This window comes from Sciurus vulgaris (genome assembly GCF_902686455.1).
Source record: "Sciurus vulgaris genome assembly, chromosome: 18".
NCBI lineage: Eukaryota > Metazoa > Chordata > Mammalia > Rodentia > Sciuridae > Sciurus > Sciurus vulgaris.
This window is the reverse complement of record NC_136479.1, coordinates 32,016,181-32,031,285: the sequence shown is the minus strand read 5'-3', so window position 1 is coordinate 32,031,285 and position 15,105 is coordinate 32,016,181. Positions and strand designations below refer to the sequence as shown.

Genomic DNA, 15,105 nt, shown 5'->3' with positions numbered 1-15,105 from the left:
GGGTCCCCGGCCTCCGCCTTTGTTCCAGGTACATGGGTGGGGGTCGGAGTCATCAGTAGCGGTCAGATCCGAATTCGAATTCCAGCGCTGTCATTACCGGGAGGGAGACTTTAGGTAAGTAGTTACTTCTTCCTGGAGTTTTCTCAGATGTTTAAAAAAATAAAAATATTAAGTAGAATTACAATAGTTACTCTTCCTGTTAGAGGGCTGGAAGGGTCCAAGGATGTGCCTGGAAAAGACTCCTGTGCTAAATAAGCAACAGCTTTTTTTTTTTTTTTTTTTTTGCGGTGCTGGGGATTTGAACCCAGGGCCTTGGGCTTACGAGGCAAGCACTCTACCGACTGAGCTATATCCCCAGCCCCAGCAACAGCTATTTTTAAAAAATATTTTTTAGTTGTAGATATACACAATATCTTTATTTACTTATTTGTTTTTATGTGGTGCTGAACTTTGAACCCAGTGCATCACACGCAAGGCAAGCACTCTACCACTGAGCTATGACCCCAGACCCGGCAACAGCTATTACTGAAGCAGACCAGAGACCCCTACCCAGAAGACCCTTACCATGATTAAGCAGAACGCCCCCCCCCATATTTGTATCATAAGTTTCTCTTGTCAGAAAGATTTTCTCACAGGACATCATCAAAAACTTCTGCAGAGGGCATTGTGTAGTTTCCTCTTTTTTTTTTTTTTTTTTTTTTTTTAACAAAAAGCATTTCTCATGGAAACCTTCAAACCCCTCCTCCCACTGGTTATAAAGTTCAAAGAATTTCCAGACTCAAAGGCGAGAGAATTTTAGGCCATGGTCCCTCTGGACACTGCAGCCAATAAACCTGCTTCCTGAAAATTCCTCGGGTGTCCAGCCTCTTCTGTCCTACATCGTTATCTAGAGCAGGAAGAACCCCGGGAATCTCTGACTCCTCGCAACCCTTCTCACACTGGACGCCTACTGCCATCCCTCCCCTCAACAGGCTCTGGCAGTCAGCTCCCTCTCTGCCTTCCCAGAAAGCTATCTGACCCTCTCACCAGGACCAGTGATGGGCTGCCCACACTGCTGGTTTTAACCTGGGGAAGACTCTTCAAAGTGGTTGGAGACAAGACAGGGGCAGGGGTCTGGAACCCACATTGACTCAGAGACTTGGGAGGTTGAGGAAGGAGTATCATAAACTTGAGGCCAGCCTCAGCAACTTTTAGCAAGACCGTGTCTCAAAATAAAATAAGGACTGGGAATCTAGCTCAGTGGCAAAGCACCCTGAGTTCAATCCCCAATAGCCAAAAAAGAAAAAAAGAAGCCTGGGTAGAAAAAAATATTTCCAAATCTATTCAAACTCTAGAAGAACATATAAAAACAAACCAAAAAAAAATACATAAAATCAATTCCACAGGGTGGGATAGCACACTCCTGTAGTCCCAACTGAGACTGAGGAAGGAGACTGACTTGAGCCCAGGAGTTCAGGGCCAGCCTGAGCAACACAGTGAGACTAGGCATCTTAAAAAAAAAAAAAAAAATCTGTACCCTTTGCTCTGTATCTAAGGGAGATTACAGAAACACATTTCCCACTTACTTTAAAATATTTCTCCTAGGGGATTTAGCTTCATGGAAGAGCACTTGGCTAGCACATGCAAGGCCGTGAGTTCTGGCCTCAGTCCTGGGGGAGAAAAATATCTCCTCTCAAATTTTACTTGTTAAAGATGACTTACTAGCCAGGCTCAGTGGTGCATGCCTGTAATCCCAGAAATTCAGAGGCTGAGGCAGGAGAATCACAGGTTTGAGGCCAGCCTCAGCAGCTTAGTGAGATGCTGTTTCAAAATAAAAAAATAAAAAGGGCTGGGGACGTGGCTCAATAGTTAAGCACCCCCTGGGTTCAATCTCAGGTTCAAAAAAAAAAAAAAAAAATGGCTTACTAAAGCTAGAAAAGTTGTTTTATAGCAATATTAGGGAGAGTTGGTGCTCTGCTTAAAGGGATCTTTCCAGAAAACAGGATGCTGAGGAATACCCAATGCTGTATTTCCGTCAGCATTGAAAGCCTAAAACATGCACAGCCCTGATTTTATTAGATAATGGTCATGGACTTGAGAGAATTTCAAAATCATCTGTGACACCTTACCAGGGAACCATATTCACGCTAGTCCCCCTACCTCCAGATCCATCCTTATCTTCTGCACATTTGGTCTGGATACTGGTTTTAACATTTTTACACCCCTTGCACATGTATTTAACTGTGTGCTAACCAGATGGCAAGCCATGGAATGCTGGGATAAGGTTTTTCCTTTTTTTTTTTTTTTTTTTTTTTGGCGGGAGGGACGGATAGGGGACAGGGTTTTGTCAAGTTGCCAAGGCTAGCCTTGAACTTTTAATCCATCTGCCTCAGTCTTCCACATGGCTAGGATTACAAGCAAGAGTCACCCCCGCAGAGACAATCACCTCGGTAGGGACAAGGTTCTCAAGAAGATGGATAAGGGCACAAAGCAGTCTAAACACAAGGAAGCTGAGACAAGAGAATCACAAGTTAGAGGCCAGTCTGGGCAATTTGACAAGACCCTGTCTCAAAAAATTTTATTTTATTTTATTTTTTTTAGTTGTAGACAGATTGTAGATAAGACAATACCTTTATTTTATTTATTTATTTTTATGTAATATTGAGGATCAAACCCAGTGCCTTACATGTGCTAGACAAGTGCTCTATTACTGAGCTACAACCCCAGCCTCTCAATTTTTTTTAAATAAAGGGCTGGGGGTGTAGTTCAATGGTAAAGGGCGTCCTTAGCATGCTCAAGACTCTAGTCTCCATCCCCAGCACTAAAGAGATTGTTTAAATTGGTGTAACTGTATCCAATTTTCAATGGTAACAAACTGAATTCAGCTGTTTCCTGGCCATCCAGCAGATAAAGCTTCTAGAGACCTAGACATCTAGAGACCTCTTAGTTACCCTTCCCAATTCCTTGCAGATTTTATATCCTGACTCATTGTTACCCTTGCCAACATCTTTCTTGCAACTATTAATAATACTTTCATTATCTGTATCAATTATATTTCTCATTCCCTGGCCTCTCTGTCTCAAATCCTCCTCTGCTTTAACCCCTCACTCTATGATCATGGCATTGACCAATAATCCTAGCCCATAATCTCAGTGTCAGGCAGCTTGCTCACTTACTACCATCAACATCCTCTCTGCCCAGTCTCAGGAGATCAAAGTGTACTAAACCTCTGCTCCTTCAGGTCAATGAGTATCTGGTCCTGCTGCACGTCCCTCGTGGGTGAGGAAAAGGGTTCCTGTAGGAGGGATGAGTTGGCTGCGAAATAAAAGCCATGAAATTTATTTATCAGAAATAATAACAGGGGGATATAGCCCAATTGGCAGAGTGCTTTCTTTGCATACACAAGGACCTGGGTTCGATCCCTGGCACCACCAAAAAAAAAAAAAAAAATGACAGAAGACAGAATTAGCTTTAAAGTAGGGGCATGATCGATTGAGCTGTCCATAAGGGTCTGACTCTAACAAAGGAAAGAGCCCATGCTTGCCTTGTTTATAGCGGTACAGATCAAAAGGGACTGGTAGGAGCTTCTTCGAGAAAAACAGGACAGGGGGTGGAGGTAAGCAAGCCATCTGGCTCTAGCGGATCACTCCCACATCCAGGGCTTGTATTTGAACTTCAGTGGTGAACCAACGCAGGATAACCATGTGACTCAGGCAGTTCCTGAAGCTAGATCCTCCTAATAGTTCAACCAAGCTTGGTTCTTCTACAAGACATGGGTGGCTCCCTGCAACCCGGTATAATATTCTTCAACTTTTTTGTAGCTTTAATATTTTTCAAAATAAAAAGTGGAGGACAATGATAAATGCCTCTCTCTGCTCCCACATTCACTCAGTAAATAAGTTGCTTCTACCCACAGTGCATGTGCCAAATCCGGCCCTGCCTTCCTGTTATCACTGTTAATGTCCTAATGTTGGATCTAACTACTTCCCATCTCCAGCTTCTCAAATGGCCTCCTTGTACCAATATTTCCCCAAGTGTCCCATGCTAAGTGACACTGTCAGAATGCCCTCCTTGATACTGACACCATACGCAGCCCTCCTGTTTAAGAAACTTCACATACCCCAATATCCACCACACCAAATCTAGACACTCTGGCCTGATAAACTCTTCCCCTCTTCCAGGTCTCATCCACTCTCACATCTTCTCTGTGCTCCAGCTGATATGAACTACTGTTTCCTGAATATGTACATCCCTGGGCACTTCCTTCTCCACCCCTCCAGCTGGAACGGCCTCCCTCCTTACTTCACCCATCACAAGAATCCCGTTCATCCTTCTAAACCCACCTTGAAAGCAGCCTCCTTCCTGAAACCTAAGCCTGCTCCAGTCTCATCCGGAAGTGATCTCTTTCCTTTGAATATCTAAAGCATATAGTTGCTGCCTCCTTTAAGACAGTGAATACGTTCTGCCTTTGGGTTCCTCTTTAGAAGTTTAGGGTGTGTGTCTGTTCCCTTCAAATCACAGTGAAAGAATCTAGGTAATTCCATCTCTAGATGATTCCATCTCTGTTTTTCGTCCCTCCAATCCAAGTATAGCATAAAGAACTCTGCACACACTAGATACTTTAAAATGCTCCCAATATTTCCCAATAATCCATTTAAAGGAAGTTTGGGGCTGGGGATATAGCTCAGTTGGTAGAGTGCTTGCCTTGCATGCATAAGGCCCTGTGTTCAATCCCCAGCACCACAAAAAATAAAAATAAAGAAAGTTTGACTCCACCAAGAAGAGAATCTATGGTCCACCAAGAAAAGAATCTATGCCAGGTGAGCACAATGGCACATGGCTGTAATTCCAGTGATTCAGGAAGCTGAGGCAGGAGGATTGCAAGTTTGAGGCCAGTCTTGGCAAATTAGTGAGTAGTGAGGCCCTAAGCGACTTAGTAAGACCCTGAATCGAAATAAAGAAAAGAAAAGAAAATGGTCTGGGGATGTGGCTCAGTGGTAAAGTGCCCCTGCGTTCAATCTCTGGTACCAAAAAAAACGAAGGAAGGAAGGAAGGAAGGAAGGAAGGAAGGAAGGAAGGAAGGAAGGAAGGAAGGAAGGAAGGAGGGAGGGAGGGAGGGAGGGAGGGAGGGAGGGAGGAGGGAGGGAGGGAGGGAGGGAGGGAGGGAGGAAGGAAAAGGATCTATAAATCACTTAGGGTTCCAAATAGACCATTTTTTTAAAAAAAATTCTTCAGGAATGAGACTCTGAATTCAGAGAGATACATCTCCTTAGGGGTCTGAGCTACTTGTAAAAGAAATGCCCAAAAGAACTTGGATTCAAAAATCTGGTAGATGACAGGAGCCCTGGAATACCTGGCCAATGTGGGACAGAGCTAGAGAAACCCCAGAAGAAAGCAGCTGCCTTCTGAAAAAAAGAGGCAAGTCAAGTGTGTCCTTATGGATGAAGGTGATTTAAAAAGTATTTTGACTGGTCTTCCAAAGGGAGGAGGAGCCTAGGAAATTTTTTAGTAGATCCTCCAGCCCCACCAAAACTCAGGTCTACCTGTACATGAGGGTCTTTGCAGGGGTAACTAATTAAGATGAGATCAAAATACACCAGGAGGCCCTGAATCCAATGGTTGGTATCATTTTTTAAAATATTTTTTTTTTTTTTAGTTGTCAGTGGACCCCTATTTTACTTATTTATATGTGACGCTGTGAATGAGTGCCTCACCCAGGCTAGGCAATCGCTCTACCACTGAACTACAACCCCAGCCCGCTGGTTGGCTTCTTTATAAAACAGGGAGACTCAAACACAGAGACCCAGAGGGAAGACAATTCTGTGGCACTGGAGGCAGAGACTAAGGGGCAGCAACCAGAAGCCAAGGAGCCCCAAGGACTGCTGGGAACCCCAGACAGGAAGAGGCAAGGAAGGATCCTTCCCTAGAGCTTTGGAGCATGGGCCTGCCCACACCTTGACTTTTAACTTCTAACCTCCAGAAATTGTGAGGACGCATTTCTTTTAAGCCACGCAGTTGTGGTAATTTGTGACAGCAGCCCTAGAAACTTCCTGTTTGGCCAATCCACAAAGATCTATGAACCAACTACTAGGAAGTAGATACTGGTAGGGGAGTTATAATGGAAATATATGACCCAGGTGCTTCAAGACACAAAATTAGGAATAACAACCTCCACCTAGGTGAGTTGGGGACAGCAGCAAGAATGACATTAAGCTGGAACCTGAACTATGCTCAACAAGGTAGACAAAAATAATAGCATGTTAAGGCTCAGAAACATAAGGTGGAATGCTAAGTTTAAGAAGTAGTGAGGAAAAAATTCAATGTGACTTAAATATATGCTCCATATGGGAAGGAAGCAGAAGGTGTGGCAGAAAAATAAAGAAAAACCAGATAGAGACTTACACCAGGCATGGTGGTGCCTGTAATCCCAGTGACTTAGGAGGCTGAAGCAGGAGGACTGCAAGTTCAAAACCAGCTTCAGCCTCTTAGTGAGGCCCTAAGAAACTTAGTGAGACTCTGTCTCTAAATAAAATATTAAAAAGGGTTGGGGATGTTGCTTAGTGGTTAAGCACCCCTGGCTTCAATCACTGGTACCAGAAAAACTTTTTTACAGGGCTGATGATGTAGTTCTGTGGTAGAGTGCTTGCCTAGCATGTGTGAGGCACTGGGTTCAATCCTCAGCACCACATATAAATCAATAAAGAAATAAAGTAAAGGTATTGTGACCATCTACAACTAAAAAATATATATATTTTTAAAAATTTACAAACCACACTCAGAATTTTAGACTGTATCCTACAATCCTACAGGTAGAGAGTAACATCAAAATTTATTTCCAGGGAAGTTCACTCTGACAGCAGTGTTGGGGGCAAACTGGTGGCGGGGGGGTGGGGAGACCAATAGCAGAGGGATATGCTATAGTGTGGATCTAGAATGTCCCTCAAAGGTCCATGTGTTAGAGACTTAGTCCCCAGGGAGGCACTGGTGGGAGGTGGTGGAAACTTTAAAAGATAGGACCTAGTGGGACATCTTCTGGTCACTGGGTAGATGTGCCACTGAAAGGGATAGTGGAACCCCAATCCTCTTCCTTTCTTTCATTTTCCAGCCATGAGATGAGTAGTTTTGCTTTGTCATATGCTTCCATTATGACATGCTGTTTTTTCACCGGCCCCAAAGCAACGGGACCAACCAATCATGAGCTGAAGCCTCCATGAACCATGAACATTTCTCTTTCAAGTTGATTATCTCAAGTATTTGTTATAGTGTCAGAAAGCTGACCAGCACAGGACTTGTTAACAATCCAGGAAAACTAGAACAAGCAACTAAAAAAGAAACTGGCAGTGGTAAGAAACAGAATGAATTTTTTCTGAAAAAAATGACTGGTGATTGACTGCAAATGCAGGGAAGGAAAATGACTCCACACTCTGTTAACTTGGGGAAAACAGTTACTAAAATTAACCTGAGCAGGTCGGGAGAAGGTGGGAAAGGATGAATTCAGAAATGCACCTATGAATGCCAGTCAACATCTCATATTCATGAGTCAGCTAGAAGTCAGCGCAGCACACAATGGTGGCCAAAGTCGTGGAAGAAGGGAGCTCACCCACAGAAGTGAAGAGTAAAAAGGGCCGAGGATGACACTGGGGAAATTAATATTTAAGAAACAGCTAGAGCCAAGTGTGTGGCACACACCAGCAATTTGGGAGGCTGAGGCAGGAGAATTGCAAGTTTGGGGCAAGACTGGGCAACTTAACCAGACCCTATCTCAAATTAAAAAAAAAAAAAAAAAAAAAGGTGCTGGGCATGGTGGTGCTTGCCTATAATCCCAGCAGCTTGGCATCCTGAGGCAGGAGGATTCCAAGTTCAAAGCCAGCCTCAGCAAAAGTGAAGCACTAAGCAACTCAGTGAGACCCTGTCTCCAAATAAAATACAAAATAGGGCTAGGGATGTGGCTCAGTGGTCAAATGCCCGAGTTCAATCCCCAGTACCAAAAAATAATTTTTTAAAACGTATGGGGCCAGGCATAGTGGCACACACCTGTAATCCCAGAGGCTCAGGAGGCTAAGGCAGGAGGACTGCAAATTGAAAACCAGCCTCAGCAACCTAGTGAGGCCCTAAGCAGCTCAGCAAGACCTCATCTCTAAATAAAATATTAAAAAGGGCTGTAGCTGTGGCTCAGTGGTAAAACAACCTGGGTTCAATCCCTGATACCAAAAAAAAAAAAAAAAAAAAAAAAAAAGAGAGAAAAGAAAGAAATTAAAATTTAAAAAACACAGCTGGAGACATAGAAGTGGGTAGAAAGCCTAAGAAGGCAAGAGGTAGACCAAAAGAAATCTGCACTTCCAAAACTAAGGAACAAGAGTAGCAAAGAGTAATCACTTCAACAGAAAATACTAAGGGTTGAAAAATGTGCCCAGTATCGGGGTGTCGCTGGGGGTAGGGCTCAGTGTTAGTGTGCTAGTCTACCATATGCAAGGCCCTGGGTTTGATTCCCAGCACTGCAAAAATAAGTGTACAGTGGACTTGTGTGTTAAGCCACTGGTAACTTTGAAAAAAATTTTTGTGTTATTTTTTGTGGGTACTGGGGATTAAATCCAGGGCCTCATGCATGCTAGACAAGTGTCTGCCATTGAGCTACAACCCCAACCCTAAAACCAGTTCTGAAGGAGCAGAAGTAGTGCCCTGCATTGAAAATAGCAATTGAAAATAAGGATTAAGAAAATAGCAATGGCAGAGCTAGATGAGGTGGACCAAGCGGAGCTGCAGCCTCCAGTGGCCACCAAAGAACAGAAGGCATGGTTCACTGCATTGCTTCAGAGAGGCTAGTCTGGGATCAATGAATGGAGAAGCCCAGGAATCACCCAGACTCTGGCACTGAAAACGATCTCTCTAACTGTGTGGACTGCTTCAATGACACTACTCTTGCCATCACCAGTTGGCTTGCCCAGATCATACAGAAAGGAGGGCAGTAGGTCATCCCCTGGGAGAATGCCAAAAGCAGCAAAGGACTCCTTATTAAGCAGGCTAAATTGCTGGTGGGGGAAGGTCGTCAATCCACTATCAAGTCAGCATCAGGCTGTTATCAAGTTTGGCAGTGCTAAAAAAATAATGGATCAAATATTCAAAAAGTGAAATTTATTTATTTGGAATTCAGAAATTCCAGGTTGTGTCACAGCAGTTACTCAATAATGTGAATTCTCTGGGGGGAAAAAAAGAAAAGAAAAGGAAAGGAAATGGGGTTATTTTAGCAGTATAACTGGGAACACAGGTAAGTGCATCCAACCTCCCCTACTGCTTAATCAGCCACCAAATTCCAGGTTTCTGAGTAAATGTCTTGCATCTGTTGATCTGCGCAGCTTCAGAAGCTTCACAGAGAAGACTACCCTGCTCTGAGTCATGGGCTGTGTGGGGTTAGGACAGTATAAGGACAGCAAGGTGCATGGGGAAAAGGACACAAAGGTACAGTAAGGGTAGTACATTACCTTGCAATTACTTGTGCAGACACAAGTCTTGCTGGGTCTGTCTTGGAGAACACTGAAGTAAGTCCTTGAAGTTGGGTTGAGGTCACATGGTACAGTACCCTAAATCAGGTTATGGGGCATGTACTGAATGCAGTGTACTGTGAACGATTATGAACATATGAGTCTTTTAAGCATGCTAACAAGGACAACTGGCCTCTAAGGTCTTATTCCTCCTCATTTAAAACCTGACTCCTTTCTTACTATACGTTCTTTCACAGCCAAACTCATAAGTTTCTTAAAGCTTCCTGAGCCAATATCCAGTTCACCCTGATGTCCTTTTGAGAACTTCAGCTTTGCTTATTGTCCCATAGACCTTCATCACTGACTATTCCCACTTCAACTCCACATTCATGGGCAGATAGGGATTAGTCTCCACATAACAGGAACTTAGAGATGCTGCTTTTGCTAAAAGCGGTGATTCTTCATTTAGGTCTGCAGGTAACAAAACGCAGGATAAAGCTTGGCATCTCTGCCTTTGTTTTCTATCTGTCTCCTTTATTACCTTAAACTTTGGGTCAGTTCCCAGTTAGCTCTGCACACAGGTATGTTAATCATCAGAGGAGTGTTCATCTTTAAACCTAAAGATCCTCTCAGCACCCTGAAGACAGAGCTAAGATGCTCTGTCAATAGTTAAGTCGATATGGCAAAATTGACTAACTTCTTTTCCAGCTTTTCACCATTACCTTTTCTGTTTGGTTTTTGGGGCAAGTGGCAGGATCTGGTTTGTTGGAACCTCCAGGGTCAGGCCTCTGGGCCCAGGACTAACATGGGTAACACCAGCACCTCGTACTAATTACCCCATGAAAGTTTAAATTAAGTTAGCCTGAACTCATTATTGGAAGACTAAATTTGCGCAAGAAAAATCCCCAAACATAAGCCATGATGTGGACAACCAGAATCTTTGTAACCCAATTAAATAACCCAACTCCACTTTTTTTAAAAAATGGCCATACACCAGATTAACTGATGGTCTGGCAGACTGAAATAGAAATACTGATAAAAGTAGTTCAACCTCATTTTCAACAGCAGGTGGCTGACCTATTGTACTCCACCGATGAGGCACCCCCTTCGAGTTTATACCTCAGGTAAAGGGGGCAGGAGTGTCAGGTATCCAGTCTTTTCCAGGAAGTTGGTATGCATGCATTTATTTATTCATATATTTACTGAACTTCTCCAAGCACCAAGCAAGTTAACTGGTGCAAGTTGAACTGGTGCCGGAAGGGCAGATTCTCACAACAGCGCTTCTGCAGTCGGACCGGAAACGCGGTCTTTCCACCGACTGGGTCCCACATCTGATACTGCCCCAAGGGCAAGATCTTCTCTGAAAATTCTTCAGAATAGAACACAAGGGAGGCACAGTCACCTCGGGAAATGGTGCGAGAAGGGGACAGAGCGAAGGGAGCCGATGAGTGACGTCTTCCCGAGAGGGGCTCCCTAAGCAGGAAGAGATTTCAGAAGCTCCATTCTTTCTCCAAGCAGGATCAGGATGGGCGGACGCAACTACTCCTGCGCGGAGTGCAGCCAGCTCTGCAAAAACGGAAGGCACCCGCCGCCCTGGACCAGACCCGTACCCGAAAGGGGTCCCGCAGCCCCGACAGCAGCTTCTTGGCCCGGGTCTCTGCCACAGACCTCGTATCACCGTGGAGCCCCGAAACTCACTCGCTCGTCCCCAGGGGGCCTCAGGGTCCTCCGCATGCAATTCCGAGTCCCCTCTAGGAGGCTCGGAGGTCTACCTCGATGGCAAGTTCGCTAGCCGCTGGGGAACCCGGGCCGAGCTGGATGGCGCAGGGCGTCCGGCCTTCCCCGAAGAGGGACTGAGGATGAGACCGATCCTTTTACCCCACCTTCATTGCCAAGTGGACCTAGTCTAGTTAGGTTGCTGGCTTCCTTTGCCACTGCCCCGTGTGCACTCCGTCGGTGCTCCCCGTGACTCCCCGCCAGCTCCACCTCCCTTCGTCATGCCAAGGCCAGGCTGACCATCGGGACCACAACTGTGTCACCGTCCAGAGTCCTTTTCACCCCAACTGCTACCCGTTTTGCCTAGAGTATATAAATAAATAGGAGGACCAGCCTCGACCAACAGGCAGGAAGTCTTAGAGAAAAGGCCACTAGCCTACCCTGCCAGAAGTACGGTTTGGCCAGAGGCCTATTTGATATGCTGAAGCAGGAGAAAAAGAAAAAAAAAAAAAAAACTTGTTGTTAAACCCAGAAACAGCAGCTACCGGCTATGGAGCACTTAGGGTGACATTATGTCATGATCCTCACAAGCGTGGAAAGCTGGTATTCTTTTCCTCTTTTACCATTGCCAGCAGCTGCATAGAGTAAGCACCAAAAGTAGCATATTTTGAACTCTGGCCTACTCCAACCAGAGCCAGGGTCGCTAACTACTGCCATGAAGGACAATGGAAGAAAACTGGAGGCTGTGATATAAAAAGAGACAAGCTGGAAAGTATATCCAAGGTGTAATTTTATGAACATGAATGAAATATGCTAAAATTTAAAAAAAAATAGGCTAACCACTTTCTAAAAGCAGAGTGAATGAGATATGTTAGCAAAATAAAAAATTACAGTACTTATTTTGTTGATTTGTATATTGAAATATCTGAGATCATTTAGTCTGGGATTAAACATTGGTACCTTTGCAGTCGTATTTTGAAGGGAGTACTGATGTGATACCATGATACGAATGTTAGGGACAGGTGCCCATTTGCTGGCTCCAGCAGGGAATAACTGTCAGGAGGCAGTTCCTATCACAACCCAGGATACCCAATCCTTTCTCTAGTTGTATCTAAATTCTCCAAATCCAGGGGATCCTTCCTCTGACAATGCTGGTCTTATAGTGCTAAATGTCTGTTATTTCCCTCAATTTTAGAATTCATCTTAGCCCTCTTCTAAATTTATTGGTTTTTCTGTTAATATTTGCATTAACTTTTCTTTAATATACCTTTCAAGAGCAACTTTGAGACATCTTTTTTAACTTTTTTAATGTGGTGCTGAGGATCACACATGGTAGGCAAGCACTGTACACTGAGCCACAACCTCAGCCCTTAGGGTTCACTTTTGAGTAGTGATCAGTACCTTTTATATTATCTCATGTAACTTTCATAATATTATTGTGAAGACAAGGAAACTAGAGGTTAAACTTTCAAAGCCAAATCTCAAGTATAGGTGTGTATAATTCTAGTCATTGCTTTACTACTCTAACCTGCAGTCCTCTTATAAAGTTTGATTTTATCAGGTGAAATGCACCTGTTGCCTAGAATTGGTATCAGTGCTTAGCAATTTTACTACTGAATTAATGAGGTTACATTTTCAGACATGGGAATTCCATTGTACTTTGCTGACTCCCTGGGGGCCTCCTTTGAACTATTCTTAAACCTGCTCAGCAGGACTTGGGGTATAGCTCTGTGGTGGAGCACATGGAAAGTAAGGTCTTGAATTCAATCACTCGGAAAGGGGGTGGCTGCTCAGTTGCTCACATACTACTTCACATGGTAAAGCTTTTATATAGGGAGCCCCCTTATTCATTACCTTGAAAATGCCACACTCTCATGTCTAAGCCCAACACACTACCCCTTTTGCTTAAAATATTCTCCAATCCTGTTCCAGTGCACCCCACCTTTCTAGTCTATCTGTACCCTTTTCCATGCCTAAAATCAAATTTGCTTGTTACCTGCTTTGTTCCACTGTTTTAACTAGAAGTAATAATAAACATGGTTAAGGGCATGTATCCATCAGCAAGTTTGGGTTAGCAGGAAAATTAAGAACAAAATGTGGAGCATTGAGAATTGGAAATGTGCAACTAGTTGATGGGAACAGGGATATCACAGCAGGAGACAGAACTGGGAGTTTTGACATTGCTGAAATTATCTGTTTGTGTCAAAGAAGGGTTCTGACTAGCTCCTTAAAAACATCTCCTGGGGATATAGCTCAGCTCATAGAATGCTTGCCTGTCAAGTTCAAGGTCCTGGGTTCAATCCCCAGCACTGCAAAAAGAGCTCTGGGAATCTTGGGATCAGTTGTAGATACTGAATCACTGGCTATGTAATGGGAAGAGCTATCAAAGAAAACTTCTGAGTTCTGAGATGTATCTGACATCTTAACTTCTCTACACTTCAGTTACTCCATAAAATGAAGCCAGCTCCCTTGTGGAATTGTGGTGAGAATTGTTTGACTATGTACACACCTATATGTGCATGCAAGTAGGTGGAGCGACAGTAGATAAACTGGATGACCTTCTATACATTTCTTCTCTTCCCTCCCGCTTCAAGATCAGAAAGACTAAAGAACACAAATCATAATGGACTAATTAAACACCTTGAAGAGGCAAGTTACTCACACTCAAGGGCTATTTTGGCTTTTCATTTTTTAAAATGTATTTTACTTATCAAGAAAAAATACTCTTTCTGGTTCTAGTGAAACATGAAACTACTCTCATTTCCTGTACTGGTAACACCTCAACTGAATAGCCCTTTAAATCCGAAATATTCAGCGGGTCATAGAGGTCTGTGGAGAATCAAATTTCATATTCATACAAAACAGGCTGATCCATTCTTGTTATGAAGCAAGTGAATTTCAGGGAAGAAGAAAGTTGCAGTCAGGAAGGTGATTCCAAGGACTTTCAAATGCTTCTGGCTGAGGCCTTCAGATTTTGTTTGAAACAGATTCTCAGAATATTAAGCACACCTTTATTCAAGTAGAAGTACAAAAGCACATTCCTAAACCAAATGCATACATGTGATTTTTACATATTCTGCTATTGAGAGATTACTTAATCCTCTGTAACATAGTCACCAGAGGTGACTATTGGTCTCTATAAGTAAGGGTATACATGTTTAGAAAAAACAAAAACAACAACAAAAAAGAAACATGCATTCATTTGCTTTTACATTTAGATCATTATATATCAATTTCATTTAGGTCCCCACTTTGCCCTGATGAGATCCTAAGCTCGCTGATGGCAAAGCAGCAAAATATAGTGGCAGAACTGGCCTAGAGGTTAGCCACAAAAGGCTTATAGAGCAATATATTTTTATATATTTGTTAAGGATCTCTAGTGAATATTATAACATCTGAACAATGAAAGCCTCAATTGTTGGACTGACAACTAGAATTTTAAGTAACACTTGTCTTATTCACAAGTTGTTATGAAACTTATGATGGAAAAACAATAAAATGCTTTGACCACATCTAAAAAATTACAAACTCTTTAGGTATAGGACAGTAACCTAGAACTCTGGAGACAATATCTGTGATCACTTTTATCAAACAAAAAAGTCATGTTCTTTTATATGGCCTGTAGATTCTATTAAAATACAAAAATATAAGCCAGTGCTATAGTGCATGGCTGTAGTCCCAGCTACTTAGGAGGCCTGCTGGAACCCAGGAGTTCAAGGACAGCCTGGGCAACAAAGTGAGATCCTCTCTCAAAAGAAAAGTGATGACACACAAATAATGATACACAAAGGCCCCACACTTCAAATACTATCCTGGATTCAAAGGGGATGGGGATACAAACTGATAAAGTGATCCTAATGGTTAAATTTTTATCAGGAACAGACCTGCCATACTCTTGAAATATTGTCTCTAAAGATATCACATAAGAATA

General features: G+C 43.1%; 1 long non-coding RNA gene across 1 annotated transcript; it reads right to left on the bottom strand.

Annotated features, from left to right (window-relative positions):
- Positions 1-8,545: 8,545 nt before the first annotated feature.
- Positions 8,546-11,980, bottom strand: LOC306649872. Its single transcript, XR_013760728.1, has 3 exons — positions 11,157-11,980; positions 10,578-11,024; positions 8,546-9,557 (listed from the first exon to the last, which is right to left on the bottom strand). It is a non-coding gene; the product is annotated as an uncharacterized lncRNA (long non-coding RNA).
- Between the last annotated feature and the right edge of the window lie 3,125 nt (positions 11,981-15,105).